Source organism: Onychomys torridus, chromosome 8 (genome assembly GCF_903995425.1).
Source record: "Onychomys torridus chromosome 8, mOncTor1.1, whole genome shotgun sequence".
Taxonomy (NCBI): Eukaryota; Metazoa; Chordata; class Mammalia; order Rodentia; family Cricetidae; genus Onychomys; species Onychomys torridus.
Window position 1 is genome coordinate 106,450,967 of NC_050450.1, and position 14,347 is coordinate 106,465,313.

The 14,347-nt window shown below is 50.6% G+C and overlaps 1 protein-coding gene across 3 annotated transcripts in view; it reads right to left on the reverse strand.

Moving 5' to 3' along the window:
• The window catches only part of Rbfox3 (RNA binding fox-1 homolog 3), a 119,429-nt gene extending 113,842 nt beyond the window's left edge, over nucleotides 1–5,587 (reverse strand). For all 3 annotated transcript variants that reach the window (XM_036195575.1, XM_036195576.1, XM_036195574.1), the window contains exon 1: nucleotides 5,546–5,587. The gene's annotated coding sequence lies outside the window, so the exon portion shown is untranslated. The remainder of the gene's footprint in view (nucleotides 1–5,545) is intronic.
• Between the last annotated feature and the right edge of the window lie 8,760 nt (nucleotides 5,588–14,347).

Here is a 14,347-nt window from a genome sequence, read left to right on the forward strand (position 1 = left end):
CCCACAGCTCCCGACCATTATCAATTACTCTGCCCGAGCAGAGCATGCCCTGACAAGCTTTGACTCCAACTGTAATTAATACTCCGGGGAGAGCACAGGCTGGGTTTCCAGCCCTCCACACATCTGCACAGCTTTGTCCTCCTGCTACCCTCCAATCCTGACTCTCATGTTAAAGCTTTGCTCCTTCCTCGGATAACCCTAACCTCCCAGCTGGGGGCCTGCAGGAGGTGTGTGTGGGGCACAAGGGACCCTCTCCACATTCTGTGGAGCTGGGAGCTGATTTTCCAGCCAGAAGCACCCAAAGTGTATCCCTGATATGATGGCGAGATGTGGGTGGGGCACTGGGGTCAGGCACAGCCAGAGTTGGGGTTAACTCTTTGCCACCCATGTATTTGGAGATCATTCTAGAACTGCCCCCCACTACCACAACACGCCTAGCAAAGATCTCACGACATCTGATATGACTCCAACTAGCAGAAGTCTTGTGTCCCACCCCCTCCACCAAGTGGGACAGCTAATAGCCTGGGTAGTGGCGACACCTCTTAAGGGAAGGGGGCCAGAATGGGCAGGAAGGCTGAAGCCCTGAATCTTTCCAGTCTACCAGTTCCTTCTATATGGCAGGGTGCAGAGACCTAAGCCAAGGAGTCCACAATCACCATCGCTCAGGGACACACTTGGTGTAGAAAGGATCATAGCAGGGTGCACTGGGCTGACTCCAAGCCCCCTGTTGGCTGGCAACGCTGTGTCCAGAGGAAGCTAAGAGGGAGGCGCCAGTCTTATCCAGCTCAGATGTGGGACTGTGTTTGGAAGGCTGGATGCTTAGGCCTCAGCACACCCCACTCAGGGATGTTTATGGGGATCTGGGGGTTGCTGGTATTCTCCTGATCTCTCTCTCTCTCTCTCTCTCTCTCTCTCTCTCTCTCTCTCTCTTCCTCCTCCTCCTCTTCCTCCTCCACAGACATGTCTTTTGTGAGTTCTTGCAGCTTCTGTGCTCTGACACTGCAGTGTCCCACTGCTATTCCTGCAGTGAAGAAAACTGTAGGTGTTGGATTCCACACTGCAACCTCAAGCTCCACACTGCGACCCCAGGCTTCACACTGGGACCTCAAACTCCAACCCCAAGTGCTACTGATAGTAATATGGCCTGTCTTTTCAGACACCCTCATTTTTCCCACCCTAGGGGACATGGGGACCAGGACAGGCACACGTCTGGCATCCCTGGGTCTGTGTGTGTCCACATATATTCATATGCACCCTCCAAAAGGTCATGCAGTCATTTCATGGGTATATCCAAGGGTGAGAAGAAAAATCTTCCATTTCTAGGCAAAGTGTAGAATCAAGGATGCATGTAGCCTTCTGCATGAAACAATAATCAACCAAAGAATGGTCTTCAGCTATAAAGGGTGAGGATGAGAGTCAGGAGACCAAGGAGGGGAGACTTGGGCTACCCATTGTCCCAACAAAGTTTTCAGGCCAGGGTGCAGGGGCCCTGGGTAGAGAACAGAACCTGGGTTGAGGAAGAGAGCTGTGAGCTAGGCATTGAGACTCCTGAGGTTGCAGGACAGGACCCTGGCAAAGACAGTGCTGGCCAGAGGAAAGAGCCTACAGACAGATAGGCTCCATCCAACCCCCAACCAAGGCTCCACATGGCTGAGGTGAGAAACATCTGTGAGTGCACAGCCTTCATGTGGGGCTGGGAGCAGTCAGCTTGAGAGGTAAGCACTGTATCATTCCCGAGCCCTCACAGCAGGAATGATTAGACCAAGAATCAGCTCTGAACAAGAATCAGCCACTGACAAGCTGAAAATAAAAATTGCCAGGGTTAAGGGTCAAGTCATCTGCTGGTAACTTAACTGCACCCAGAGTGAGGCTCGGGGATATGTACAGGAATATGCTGCAGCAGTGACTTATACCTGCCTCCCAATGATGTAAAACTGACAACATCCAACATACAATAAAAAATTACCAGGGGTGGACAGATGGCTCAGAGGTTAAAGCACTCTTCCAGAGGACCCAAGTTTGACTTCCAGTGCTCACATGACAACTTACAACTGTCTGTAACTCTAGTTCTAGAGAATCTGATGCCCTCTTCTGGCCTCTATGGGTATGGGGCATGTATATGCTGCACACAGACATACATGAAGGCACCCCCCCCCACACACACACACACAATAAGATACATTTAAACAGTCACAAGGTAGGAAAGGAGTCAGAGAACAGCTCCTGAGATGAGGGAAGGCTGGGACTGACACAGACATCTGTGTTAGCTGATGAAGATCTAAAAACAGGTATTACAGATGGTATTTCATGTTCTTAAAGTTAGTCTGGTGAGGAAGTTACTAAAACAAAAACAAAAACCCACAGTTACTTTAACTTTAGTCTGAAAAGCTGCATCTGAAGGGGGAAAAATCTTGGATTGGACTAAGGACAGCTTCGACACTGTGGCAAGGAGGGTGGCTCAGAGTGAGATGGGATGGAGGATAAGCTAAGAGCATCTTCTCGTGTAGCAGATGGAGACTGTCACAGAAATCCAAACTGGTCCCTACACAGAGAACAGCTGACTGTGATCTGTCTATAACATAATTCTCACACCTGAGACTCAGGGAACACTGCAGAAGGGGGTGGAGAGAATGTAAGAGCCAGAGGATCAAGGTGCCTGCTGCAAGACAGACCCTTCTACATGGCAGGGAAGCTGCAGCCACAAAAATCTCAATAATATCATCACCCAAACTAGACCTGTACCGTGACACTGCCAGTGGACAAGCCAACATGGAGGGGGTCTCACAAGATCCCCATCCCTAGAAGAAGAACTACACACAATTAGTGACTGCTGAGACAGAGGAGAGAGAGAGAGAGAGAGAGAGAGAGAGAGAGAGAACCAGTCTTCCCCAGGGACAAGCTTCCTAATTGTTTATCCAATATCAAGTGGTCATCCCTAAATACATGTACATACAAGCAACACTAAATGGACTCAACATGCTGTATTTATATATGTGTGCGTGTGCGTGTGAGTGCGTGTGCGTGTGCGTGCGTGTGCGTGTGTGTGCGCGTGTGCGTGTGAGTGCGTGCGCGTGCACGTGCGCACGGGCCTGTTGAGGTCAGAGGACAAGCAGCAAGAGTTGACTCTCTCCTCCCACACCGTGAGTCCTGGGGACAGAACTGAAGCCTCGAGCTTGGTGGTGTTATCTCCACCTGCTGAGCCATCTGGCAGATGTTTACATCTGCTCTCACGTCACCTGCACATGTGTGATTTAATGGATCGCTATAAAACCTAGGACTCAAAAGTAAAATAAAACATAGCATATTTGTCCTTCTGAGACTGGATCTGAGACATAGCTCAGTCTGGACTTGAATTTGTCATCCTCCTGCCTCAGCCTCTTAAGCCCTGAGATGAAAGACCTGTGCCACCAGGCCTGGTGCCAATACAACTTTGAAAATGAACAAAGAGCTGGAACATGTCTGGGATTAGGACTTCTTATAAACCACTGCCCAACCCCGAGAAGCCTGAGGCCACGTCAGGGGCAGCTCCCCAACTTCACACTGATAGAAAGCTGACCAATGAACGGAGCGCAAGCAGTCTGCTCCACAGCCAGTGTGGCTAGATGAGGGCCAGCTTCCACACGGGACTTCCCCTCCACGTGGTTGGACTGACTTGGGAACCAGGAATATCCGGGGCAAATGCAGCACAAAAGACATGACAAGTTCACCTTAGGTACACACAATGTTCCTGAACCTGATGGAACCAACTTTTGATTCCAACATACAGAAGGCCCTTGACACATGCCGTCTGCTGAGCTTGAATGTTTCCTCATACGGAAACTAGTCACCGTAAGAACAAGGTCAAGAGATGGTTAGACCATAAAGGCCCCACCCTCCTGGGTCGGGAGTTGGCGCCATTATAAATGGGGAAGTCTTTGGGGCTGGGAGATGGCTCAGTAGGTAAATCAGTAGCTGCACAAATGGGAGGCCCTGAGTTTGGATCCCTTCAGCACCCACATAAAAGCAGGGTGTGGTGGCAGGTGACTAGAATCCATGTGTAGAGCATGATGGGCAGCCAGTCTAGCCAATCGGTGAACACACGGATTAGTGAGACTCAAGAAATCAAGAGAATGACAGCCCCAAGACACTGACATCGACCTCTGGCCTCAGGGGTGTGTGAACCTGCATGCACACATGCATGCATATGTATAATACACACAAACACACTCCAAACCTCAAATAGAGGGTCTAGTTGCCTCCTTGTCTCTCTGGCCTTTTGACATGTTAACACAGCAGAAATGTCCTCACCGGATGTCAGCTCAACATCAAATGGCCACCAGAACTATGAACTACTAAGTCTGTCTCTTAACAACAGATTCATTTATTTTTATTTTATGTGTATGAGTGTTTGCCTGTGTGTAGATATGTGCCAGATGCCTATGGAGGCCAGTAGAGGGCTCTGGATCTTCTGGACTTGGATTTGCAGACAATTTTGACTTACTACGGGTGTTTTGGAAACTGAACCTGGGTCTTAGGAAAGAGCAACATGTGTTCTTAACTACCAAGCCATCTCTCTAGTCCCCTCCCCCTTTTATGAGAGAGGGCCTCGTGTAGCCCAGTTTAGCTTCTAACTCACTAAGTAGTGGGAAATGACCTTCGATTTCTGATCCTTCTGGCTCCACCCCAAGTGCCAGGAGTACAGGTGTGGACCATCAAGTGTGGTGTATGATGCTGGGGATGGAACCCTTGGCCACATGCATCCCAGGCATGCAAGCACCTTACCTACTGAGCTACATCCCAGCTTAATTGTTCTTTTAAAATGTCCAGCACCAGGCATTCTGTGACAGCGGTACCACAGGCTCAGACCCAACCACATACCCAGGAGCTCACCAGCAAGAAGCCCTGCACCCAGGCTGAGGGCTGCAAACTCATATCTCCTAATTTTGTTCACAACATATCTCCATTCTTTGGACAGCACCCCTCCCCCACTTCAAGTAAAACTCTTCTCAGTGACTCCGGGAAGGAGGGGAGCTGTGGGGGGAGGGCAAGCCAGAAGAGCACAAAGTGATGGGCAGCCTCTGGTTTCTACAGCTCTCTCGCAAGAGACTGGGCCAGGGAGAGGAATTAGACCACCCTGGCCCAGCAAGCCCAGGGCCAGTGAGATCTAAGACCGCGCTGCCCCAGGGATGGGTAGACACTCACTGGGTAACTGGGAGGGCACTAGATTTCCAACAGTGGGCAGGGGGACTGAGGGGTGGAACCAGGAAGGAATCCAGGCTGTTTCTTGGGCAGGTTGGAGTTGCCTAAGAACAGGCTCCTTGGACCATGGTCCAGCCATTTTAGGCTTCTCTGCCCCTAAGCCTCCATCCTCGCAAAATTCAAACCCATCTGCTGGGGAATGAGAGAGGAGATGTCAACATTTCCCTGTGTCCTCCAATCTCCCCCTCCCTCCAGCGAGTGGGAAACCCCAGCAATTCCTGGCGCTCACCACCAGCAGCTCCTGAGATGTTCAACATGCTCATATCTGTCAAAAACCATTCACGAAGAAAAGAGAAAGTCTTTATACCTTTTATTCAGCCAATTTTCCCCGAGGCGCTCTGGGCTCGCTAAGAAAAGAGAAAGAGAAAGCAGAGAGAATCACAGTCAGCCTGGCCCTTGTGCATCTGGAGTCGGGTGCTGATGGCTCAGGGGGAGGCGAGGACGGGGAGGGAGGCGAGGACGGGGAGGGAGGCGGAAGCACCCTCTCCTGGGAGGAAGAAGCCTGCCCAGGTGAGGAGGATTCCACTGCATTTCAAGCTTGGCCGGAAGAAGTCAAGGTATCATTTAACATGCAAAGATGGAGGGGCGCAGAACCAGGGACTTCACCTGTACTTCCCAAACTCATGTCTCCTGTGACTTTGGGATGTTTCTGTTTTGCCTTTTCATTCTTTGCCCCCAGCCTTGAGTATATCCACAAATGCCTACTCTGTGAACATTTAAACTGGATACTGAGTCTCAGCATGGGCTTCCACTGCTATGAGGTAACTGGTATGAGTCACTGAAGAGGGTAGTCACTGTGACCCTGTGTGGTCATCTTAAGTTAATTCTAATACCTGTTGAAGGAAAGGCGGCAAAGACTGCCACATCCATGATGAAGAAGTAACCATTGTGTGCTGTCTGAAATTAGGTACAGTTTCTGGTAGCTTCCATCAGCAGGAGTGACAGACCAGCAGGGACCATGCTTATTCGCTGCCATACATGGACCTGTAGCCAGAGAATGCACAGAGGGAATTCCTGCACTGAGGGTTTCACACCCTGTGCTGGGCCCTAATTCCAGCATCTCAGGAGGCCACGTGGGAGCTTAGAAACAAAGTGAGTGTGTGGGAGTGTGTGTGCATGTGTGTGTGTGCATGTATATACATCTGTATGTCTGTGTGTGCATGCTTATGTATCTGCAAGTGCACACTGTATGGTGCTCTGCAGCTAGATGTCTGTTTTCCTTGTTTCTGTCTGTGAAGCCTCAGACTTCTCTGTGCACACAGTCTGGAACATGTTTGATCACAGTCATGCACACACAGCAGTAGTTATCATCCCAGTCGTTTTCAGGGCACAGGTCGGAGCTTCCACAGTGTTATGCTGCCGTCTCCGCCACCTGCTTCCAGAATGTTCCCATTTCTCCCAGAACCCATTTGTGTGTAAGGTTTTTGTTGTTTTTTTTAAAATATTTTTATTTATGTATACTGGTGTTTTGTCTGCATGTCTGTACATGTACCACATGTGTGCAGAGCCCTTAGAAGCCAGAAGAGGGCGTCAGATCTTCTGGAACTCGAGTTCCAGGCTGTTGTAGGCTGCTTGATGTGGGTGCTGGGAACAGAATCTTGATCCTTTGCAAAAGAAGGAAGTGCTTGGGGTTGGAGAGATTGCTCTGTTTTTCCAGGGGTCCCAGGTCAGTTCCCAGCACCCACACGGTGGCTCACAACCATCCGCAACTCCAGTTCTAGGGTATCTGACATCCTCTTCTGACCTTCTGGGGTTCGAGGCATATAAGTGGTACACATATATACATGCACGCAAAGTGCTCATATGCATAAAAGAAAATAAATAAATCTAAAAATAAAAATAGAAACATAAAAAGCAGCCTGTGTTCTTGACTACCAAGCCAGCTCTCCAGCCCCTATATGTGAATTTTTTTTTTTTTAACTTAGTAGAAGCAAGATGAAGTGAAGCGCTCCTGGGATGAAAGGTGGTTGGACTGGGCATCTTTCTTGAGCTCTAGAAAAATCGCCATCATTATCTCTATCCACGTTGCCATAAAGTGCAGGTGGCTGTGGGCATTTATTTTGCATGGGCATGCCTCATCCAGCCCTCTCCAAGCCACAGATGGAAGGTCCTTTCATCCCATTCTTACTTTTCATATGAGAAAAACCAAGGTTCTAATTGACACTGTACCCCCAAGCACTGTAGCCCCTCTTTTGAAGGTGGGGAGAAAACCCTTCTCCACAGGAAGCAAAAATGAAAACAGGCTTGGCTGGCTCTCCCCTGGAGTCTGTAAATCTCCATGGTAACATCTGGGTGTTTCATAAGCAGCCTTCCTAAGAGTCACAGCAGGAAGGGCTGTGGGCCAAGGGGCTGCTGAACTTGAACTAGGCGCTGAGAAGACCATGGCTGAGGCAGTCCACCCAGGGAAGGCAGACAGCAGAGGCTGCTTTGGCTCTTGAAATGTTCTCACATTTCGGTGACTTGGTGGGGCAGGTGTGTTGGAAGGCACTGTGACACGAGGCATTTTGAAACAAGACGGATGGAATGAGTGGCTCACACCAATTGCTGCCTCCTTCAGCTTGGGGGCTAGTCTCAATGCTGACTGACTTCCCAAGGGCACTTGTCCTCCCAACTCAGTATGATTTAGTTCCATCCCCACCAACCCTGAAGCACAAACACACAGCCAGAGACCTGAGAAAGGGAAGGGCCCACTGCTCTGCTGGGGGCGGGTCTGAGGACGGAACTGACAGAGAGCTGCCCCCCTTCCCTGTACCCCTTCCCTTCTGCCAGTGTCCCCTATGCCTGTGTCTCATCCCTTGGGGCTCCTCTGGCCCTGGGATTCCCAGTCTCTGGGCAGCACTGGCAGATGAGCATGGCAAACTGCCCCAACTCCCTGGTCCTGACTGAGTCACCTCCCACAGAACATGTCATGTGGCTCTTACTTAGTTAAAGTCAAATATTTCAGAGCCAATGTTCTGGCACATGCATATGGGCTCAGTGTAACACTAGTCCAGGCCACTGTGGGAGGCTTGGAGGCCAGGACTCATCTCCATCTCCTAAGAGCCTCTGCATTTGGAAAGCAGTGGGACTAGACGCTAAGGCTGGGGAGCTGGATGCTTCCACAAGCAGAATGGCTTGGGTTCATTCTCCCAGGCCCTGGAGCCTGTTTATCTTCCGTTCTTTTTTACCAAGTCTCCAGAGTTACAGGGTCTTCCATGGCTCTCTGGAGGCCATGCTGCACAGGCAGGAAGTTGGTTTCATGTAGATCTAGTCTCAGAGTCACATGAGGACAGGTCACCCTGGGCTGGGGTCTTGCCGTGCATGGTCAGAATGTATGTGGGTTCCTCTCTTTACCTATCTGTGCTCAGCATAGTCATTTTCTAACAGTTCGTTCTGTTACCTCACCCTCCCTGTCCCTCCTGCCTATTCTTGAGAAAGAAGAGACCCAGAGTTTAATCCCACACCACCTCCCTGATGATGTTCCAGTGTGTAGAGAATGCCACTTTCAGTCAGTCAGTCACAAGACTGACATTTCCAGTCATTTTTGCCTCAATGAATCAGGTCCAGGGAGGATGGTCAGGTTAGCCACTGATTCTCCTAGGGCCGCTGTGGACACACTCACCACCAAGTCCTGATAGTGTGAGTAAGCTGGCTTCAGAGCCACCCTGTCATGTTACCCATTGCCAGTGCTTGCGGGTAAACCTGGGGGCTACAGACTTCCCACTCCCCTGGAGGAGCCTGGCCAGGTGGGAGGCTCCTGGATGGGCTGGCTCTTCAGTGAGTCCCCTGGCTTTTGATCTGCAGCCCTCTGCTGGACTGAGAATATCTCACACATAGAGGTCATGGCTTAGAGGCTCTGGTGTCTCCAAGCCCAGCACAGAGGCTGCTGCTATAGAGAAGAGGGAGGAAGTGGATACTTGCTGAGTAAATAAGAAGGCCCTGGTCAAGCAGGTGAATATTTGCCCCTGGAGCCAGAGCCATTCCCCAGGTTGAAAGTGGGATCAGATGATTTCAGAAGAGGGTGTTCCCAGTGAGTGGAGGCTTCTATCTGCGCCCTCTACCCCCTTCAGTCTCCAGCTTCTGCTCCACAGGGCCTTGCCTGGAAATGCCCCTGGATGCCTGATCTTTCTTCTCTGTCTAACCCAAAGGACAGAGCCTCTGGCCTCCCAAAGCCTTTCACCTGACAAGCATTTTGGTCTTTAGAAATTAAGCTGGGACCTGCTTGTACAACCATCGAATGAAAGAACATGTCTCTATTAGCTAAACCCATTTTCAGCGTCATCACACAAAACGACCCACCAGATAAAAATCCCTGCAAGTTGCAATGCAGAGGAGGCTTCCTCAGGCGGCTGTTCAGCTCTGCAGCTTCGGGACCCCCCCTCCCCAGCGGGGGGCCCTTGGTGGGTGGAGGGCGGGTGTGTGAAAGCCTGGGGACAGACTTTGATTGGTATGTCTCCATTGTTCCCCCCAGTTAGAGCTTGCATGTGTGAATCTAGGGGCCACCTGTCTCCTCACTTCTTCCTTGCTTTCAGTTTCTGTGCCTCCTTAGGGGGGCAGCTTGGGCACTGAGCCCCTTGCTGCACTGGAGCAGACTTACATGGTACTCTGTGAGTTACTGCCGGTAAGCAAGAAGTCCTTCCTGTCGGGATGGGCCCGAGGAGCCTCTGCCTCAACTGTCATGGGCTTAGCGGGGGCGGACTGCTCAACAGGCCTCGTCCTAATGATCCTGAGCTGTTTTAGGAGAACAAGCTGCCTGGAAGGCACAGGACCCACTTACAAACCCTGTTTTATTAAACGATCCATTTCTGCTTGCTCCCTGAGGGGACCTGGAGGTGAAGGGTGCAATTTTATAAATAAAAAATTAACCTGGGGTGGCTTAAATACGACTTTGGATGGTGGTGATCGTCATAAGGGAGCCACATTGACTTAGGGCGGTTTTCTTTGCCTTCTGAGAAGAAATTCACCTGTAGACAGCTAAGTGCTGGTGTGGAGAAGGGGTAGAGAAGAAGGGGGGAGACAGACAGGGAGCAGAGGGGGAGGGGATGGGAGGCCCTTCGTTTGTGACCCTGGGCCACTGCCAGGGATTCTAGAACTTCTTTGAGCTCTGAGCACACTGCTACCCAGATGTCTACGAGAAGAGAGCCCCTCAGAGAAATCCCCAGAGCAGCAGGGGAAGGGTAGAGAGGCTCTGTGTTTGAGCAGCCCAGCTTCCTCTCTCAGGAAGCCTAGACAAGGTCCAACAATCCAGTGCCCCCCCCCCCCAATTCCACATCCAACCCCCTCCAGATTCCTCCAGGTCCTCAGCTTTGGTCCTAGTGCAGTGAGGCCTGAATGGACACTGCTATGAACCATGGAATAGCAGTACCCACAACAGCACCGGCCGGGTGCCACTCACCATGGCTAGAGACTGTGCCCTTCTGGGGCTACACTACTGGTGAAATCATTATGGGTTGGGTGCTGGAATCATTTCCAGTTTACAAATGGTAACTATGGGGCTGAGAAAGGTGAAGTATCTCAGCCTAAGTCCTATAGGCAGTGTGGGCGGGACCTTGGGTTCCTCTTGTCCAACAGGCTCACTCTGGGCTGTCTGCTCTGTGTGTGTCTTGCCAATATGGAGCCTGCAGCATCAGCTTGTGTGTGGAAAGCAGGCCTACCTCCCTTTGGAACAGACCCTGCCCTCAGCCTGATCATTACTGGCTCCAGCTCTGACCTGCAGCTAGCCTAGGATGTGAGTGGCCTCAGCATCCAAGACTAACCCACAGCCTCCTTCCTGTTTACAACAACCTGAGTTGTCTGTGCTCTGAGCACCTGCAGACAGCTGGTTCTTCTGCTCACTCAGGCTCTGAAAGACCTGTGTGCTTTTACCAGTGGCTGCTGTATAGGCTGGAGAAGCTGGAAACTGTCAACTGCTCCTGCTGCATATGAGGTTCTATTGGAGGGACAAGGCTAGCTGGCGCCTTGCACCCCCATTTCTCTTTTGTGTGCACCGAGCCAAACACAGACCTGAGGATTGGAGGGAGCTCACTGATCACAGTTGCAGTGGGGCAGCCTGCAGCTGAAGGGGACCGGTTTCTAATAGTCTAGGCTACCGTGGATTGCATGTAGCCCTCACCACCAGAGCCCAGCACTGGGCCATTTTAAGTTCACAGATGTTCCCTCAGCCTTCCACACATGGATGAGATGGATACCAGCCAGCTGTGATGAGCAGGAGAGCGTCTCTCACACATTCATGTCTACCCAGAACCTCAGACTGTGACCTTATTTGGAAACATGGTCTTTGTAGGTGTAACTGGTTAAGATGAGGTCACATTGACTCAGGGTGGCGTCACTCTAATGACTGGTGTCTTTCCGAGAAGAGGAGATGACACAGACAGGCTTGTGCAGGCAGGAAGAGGAGGCAGAGGCTGGAGTGATGTGTCTGTGAACAGAGAGGAAGAGGGGCCGGCACACTCCCCCTGCCACGACAGTTTGTATCCCTAAAACCATGAACCTCCACAAGTGGCTTCTGTCAGGTGTTCTGTCACAGTGAGACAAATAACCGATGCACTCCTGTACCTGGGATCAGATGGAATCTGTCTTTCTGCATATGGCTTCTGTCATAACCCGTGATCTCCTCAGGGTTCATCATGATGTCATCCCTCAGGTGTTAGTCGGGGCTGCTTCTCTTTTAATGGCCAAATAATCTTCCCTTGTAATGACAATGCACTTTGTGTATCCATCCTTCTCTCTAAGACCATCTGGATTTTCAATCACTTTTTAAGGCAGTGAGTCTGATAACTGGCCGCATTCTCCAGTTTGCTTTTGCAACTAGCAAGTTCAGAAAAGCGGTTCGTGGCTCAAACTTGTTATCCAAAACCCCCTTCAGTCTGATTTTAGAACCCAATCTTTCCAGCATTCTGATTTGGACTTCTGATAATGGACTTCATGAGTTTGTGATGACAGAAACCAAGCACAACAAAAAGATGGCATAAAATGGAGAGCCATCCTCAGTGTCCTGGCTGGGCTCTGCAAACCGTGTTCTCTCCCACACTCAGCTAAACCAGCTCAGTGGTGGCCACATCTGGGCAGTGGTCCAGTCTCTACTTGGCGGGCACATCCTGGCTCCTGTCCTCTTTGTTTCTTTAAAAACATGCCTCTCTTCAATGTGGAGGACCAGCCAGGACAGTGTCCCTAGCTGCTGTTAGAATGGGTCTGTGTGCCACAGGCCTTCAAGTCCCAGCTGGCATCTCCTGGGAGATGATGCTTTTGGGAAGTGGGATCTACTCATCTCTCACCTTGAGGTGGGTCCTGCTTAGACACACCCCTGAGTGTCTTCACTGGGGGAGATAGAGGTAGGGATGAATTAATGCTCAGGGCAGGGTTGGGGATATAGTTCAGTGGTAGAATACTTGTTGAGCATGCCTGAGATTCTAGGCTGAACCTAGTTTGTAGTTCCCAGCACTACAAACAAGCAAACAGGCAAACAAGCAAACAAGGCAGCCCCAAATGCAGAGCAGAGAGCGCTCCTTGCGGCATGCACACCACCAGAGTGTGCAGACTTCTCAGATGAGCATGTTTTGGTGAGTTTTTTTGTTTGTTTTCTTTTTCTAGGCAAGGTTTCTCTGTGTAGCCCTGGCTGTCTTGGAATTCACTCTGTAGACCAGGCTGGTCTCAGACTCAGAGATCCACCTGCCTCTGCCTTCCAACTGCTAGGATTAAAGGTGTGGACCACCACCACCTACCTTTTTTGTTTTGCTTTGTTTTTTAGGTGAGCATGTTTGGCTAATAGTAATTTAAATGTGGCCTTTCTCCTTTGGGGGACAAGGAAAAATCTCATTTCCTATACAGACCCCCAAAGAACCCCAACCATTCACCCCTCCAAGATGTCCAAAACTCTGTCTCAGTTGATAACGAACCTATAACGCGGGGCCCAGTTCTGAGAAAGCTGTGTAGAGGCTCTGAGGACTGGGTGGGACTGTGGGGGCAGCCCAGGATTAGGTAGTGTCCTCAACTTACCTTGTGTGGTTGCTAAAGGATGGTCACGGGGAACATAACTGAGCTGTTTGAATTTAAACAACAGCTAGACACCTACTTGTGGCTGTAGATGAAAGTCAGGTAGAAACTTCTACTTGGAAAGAGACAGAGGACTTGAAGTCTGCAACTCCTCTAGTCCCGAGGAGGAGAGAAGAGATACCATGGGGCTGGTAAGCCAGGCCCATCTTCCTTTAAGTGGGGACCCCCCTATCAGTCCTGCAAGTCTTACATCTCCAAGGTTCTTGGGTTATTCATTTGTGCAAGGTTGGGGGAGGGGCTTGACCACTGAGGAGAGAAGTGTGGCCCGAAGCCAGGGAGACCTGTTCCTAGCCAGAGCACATATTCTTCCTTAGGCTCACCTTAGCTGAGGTTCACCCAGACAAGGCAGCCAGGATGGGTCTTTCATAGCCCCGGGGCCCAGGAAAGGGAGAGGAACTTGGAGTAAGCCAGAGATTTTAACACACTCTGTCCTGGCAGCTCATTGTGGTGAGGTGGGCATGTGGCGGGGGTCTGGTCCTCAGAGATCACATTTGCACTGGATTCATTTGTGTGGCTCTTCTAGGGGTGTGGCTCAAATCTGAGTGGACGCTATGTCACATCCACAAGACAGACTATCCCCCAACCAGCCTTAGGCAGTTTCACTGGAAGTTGAGAATCTTTGTGATAAAACCAAGAATGACTGGTGGGAACCAGCCTGTGCCTAGGGTTGCATGGTCACTGTGGGACACTTTGCAAATCTTATCCAATCCTGGAGAGCCTGCCAGGTGGCGCTTTGGTCTTTAGGCACCTGTGGAGGGGGCGGGTCAAGGCCATGCATTCCCACAATGGCCATTGGCCATAAGCACCTGTCTTTTGGGTGATTTTATTAGTTGCTTTTCTTGTTGTTGTGACAAATGCAAAAGCAACTTAAGGAATCACAGTTCCGGTCCAGTCCATCATAATGTAGAGGCATGGCAGCCTGAGCCTGAGACGGCCGCTCACACAGCATCCACAGTCAGGAAGCAGAGACCAGGGAATGCTGGTCCTGAGTTCACTTTTTAATCAGCTTGGGGTTTCAACGCATCCGATGGTGCCACACACATTTAGGGCTGGCCTTCCCACCTCATTTAATCTAGGA